The sequence below is a fragment of the Octodon degus genome, unplaced genomic scaffold (assembly GCF_000260255.1).
Source record: "Octodon degus isolate 3935 unplaced genomic scaffold, OctDeg1.0 scaffold00041, whole genome shotgun sequence".
In the NCBI taxonomy this organism is placed as follows: domain Eukaryota; kingdom Metazoa; phylum Chordata; class Mammalia; order Rodentia; family Octodontidae; genus Octodon; species Octodon degus.
The window spans coordinates 10,803,213-10,806,438 of NW_004524617.1; positions in this window are offsets into that span (position 1 = coordinate 10,803,213).

Consider the following 3,226-nt stretch of genomic DNA (forward strand, 5'->3'; position numbering starts at 1 on the left):
TGGGATTGGGTGAGTATAAGGAAAATATAAAGATACAAATCGAAAGGTACAAATTGGCAGTTAGGACAGATTTAAAAATCTAGATATAACTTACCAAAAAAACAAAACAAAACAAAACAAAAAAACCCCATAAACTTGGGTAATTTGTAGGAAAGTGGATGCATGCTGAGACCATAATGTTAAGTGATGTAAATCAGACACACATGTTTAAATGTGCCATGGTTTCTCTTAGGAGAGCCTAAATGAGGAACCTAAATTATAAATAATGAGCAAAATTTAGGAAAAATAATAAGGAGGACCGGCCGGATAGCTCAGCGGACTAAAGCATCTTAGGCAGACTCAGGGACTGGGATTCAATTCCATGCATGAAGTGCCGGCCCCGCCCCTGGGGCGCACTCAGACAGCAACTGAGATTGGGCGTGGTGACTTGTGCCTGGAACTCCTGTAATCTCAGTGCTTGGGAGGATGAAACCAGGAGGATCACTATGAGTCGGATCTGTGTAATGAGACCCTGTAGACCCTGTACTAAATACACTTAAAAAAAAGAAAAAGAATAGGAAGTAAGGAGATAGATCTTTTTTCAAATGGGAAGGCAACCAAGGGTTAGAGGATCAGGAGGGAGAGGAGGAAAATGGGGATGAAAATAGAAATGAAGCTGTGTTTTTTACATACAACCAACTCCATACAAAGAATGTCAATGCTATGTACTGCAAATACGTATGAATAAAAATAATTAAAAATATAGAGATATAATGTACAGCACAAGGGCTATAGTAAATAATAATGTATTGTATACTTGTGATTCGCCATTAGAATATATTTTATATATTCTTGCTGCAAAAACAGAAGATAACTACATGGAGATAATCAGTGCAATAATTTACATTACTGTGGTTGGTTACCTCATTATTTATATGTATATCAAATTAAGTATATCAAAGCATCACACCGTATGTCATAAACATATACAACAGAAAATTTTAAAATGAAGAATATATCTTCTCCTACATTCAGGATACACAAGATGAAATAAAAAAATGTAATGCAAAAGTAGAGAGGTGGATGTATTTTTACAACATAAAGTCTAAGTGCAAAAACCAAAGCATTTGAATGATGATGTCACACAATCACAAGCAATGAAGTTAATTTGAAGAGTTTGCCCCAGTCAACCACCCCAGAGACCTTGCAAGTAGGTCCTAGTGAGACACTTTCTATGAACCTGAACAGACGTTCTGTAATACCCTCTCCAGGAAATTTGGTACTGTTTCTCTCTGCCCCTGCCAAGAAAAATTAGTCTCATTGGGAGTTATGCTTACTGATAAGAGCACACTCTTTTTGTTCTTGTTTTACAGACTGAGAATCACTGGTTCAATGCAATGACTTTTATTTTTCACCTTTAGTATTTCATAGAAAATATTTAACATTGTTTATTAATATATATTCTCATCTTAATTATCATAAACTAATACAAAAAAGTCATTGTTTTGAAGATGAAAATCTCCTGGAGTGGGATTCAGTTTAATTGTTCACAGCTGAAATTTAATTTCAGAGCTTAGTAAGGGTTTTTGTCCAATTGCTCTGTAATATTTTCTTTTGATTGCATATAAAATTAAATATTTTACATTTGATATTGAAAGGCCATTACATGTTTACAATGATACAGCAAGTATTTCATTAAATGACTACTCAAGAATAGTGGCAGATAGTCATTTTAAATTTCTTGGGATTTTTTCCATAATTTTATTGACAGACAAATAGCAATGAGACAGTTTCAAATCAAATTGGTAGGACAGTTTAAATAATTAACACATTGCATACTGTCTTCCTAGTGGTTATATGCTGTACAAGATGCAGACATGATATCCTATTTACAAACACTATTACAACAAGTCCCTCTATTCCTTAAGAGAATGTAACCATATATCTATTCTAACCATTTTGAATACACAGATACAAAATAGACATTCATTTATATATCCCCTTTTTGGTTTAGTCCCATCATTTGAATATTATAGGTGTGTTAAATCAGAAAAATATTCTAAAAGAGTCCAGTAATCCATAATAGTATTGGTTCTTCCACTTGACTGGCAGTGTCAGAAATTGCTGACCAGAGTCCTCTACAGCTCAAAATAACAACATAGCTTTACCTCTTGTACTGAATTTTCATAGTTTTCTGCTGGATGGTTAAGACCAAGATAAAGCAAGACCTATGCAACAAGAGTTGTAGCTTTTGGGTCTGATAAGGTCAGAGAAATCTCCTCAGGATTTAAACTGAGATCCTGTAACCTGAGATTGTAGATTCTTTGTCACTGTCCACCATGTGGAGGAGGCACAGCCACTGCTTGGCCAATGTGCTTCCCTTGAAAGCCTGAGAGAATGTTTTTTCTCCATGTGACTCTCCTTAGGCACACTTTACATCATGAATCACTTTCCTCTTTGGTCCCATAATCTAGATGATCAGAAATTTTGGTTTATTTCACTTATGAGTGAAATAAGTGACATCCACTTCAATATAAAGACTTTGAGATTATCATTCTTTATAACTGAGTAATACTTAATTGTTTAAAAATGTCACATCTTTTCAACCATTCCTCAGGTGAAGGACATCGTGTACCTAAGGAGAGTCACATGGAGGGAAAATATTCCGCTGGCTTTCACAGAGAGCACATTGGCCAAGCAATGGCCGTGACTCATACACATGACTGACACTGACAAAGGTTCTACAATCTGAGATACAGGATCTCAGCATAAATCCTGAGGGAATTTCCCTGACCTCATCGGACCCAAAAGATACAACCCTTGTTGCATAGGTCCTGCTGTACCTTGGTCTTAACCATTCAGCAGAAAAGTATAAAAACAAGGTATAACAAGTAAAGCCATGCTGTTATGTTGAGCTGTACAGGACTCAGGTCAACAATTTCTGACATTGCCAGTGAAAAGGAAGACCCAATACTACTATGGACTACTGGACTCTTTTAGAATATTTTGCTGAGTTAACACACCTCTAATATTCATATAACGGAACTTAGCAAAAAAGAGGATACAGATGAATGTCCATTTTGTATCTGTGTATTCAAAATGGTTAGGATAGAGACCCAGTCCTAGCCCAGGTCCAGTGAGTGTGTGGAGAGTTTCCTGCTACCCTGCGCCAGCAGGACCAGTCCCAGCACAGGCGCAGAGTGGGCTGGACCCTCTCCCAGCCCCTTGGGCCGCCCCCCACCACTCC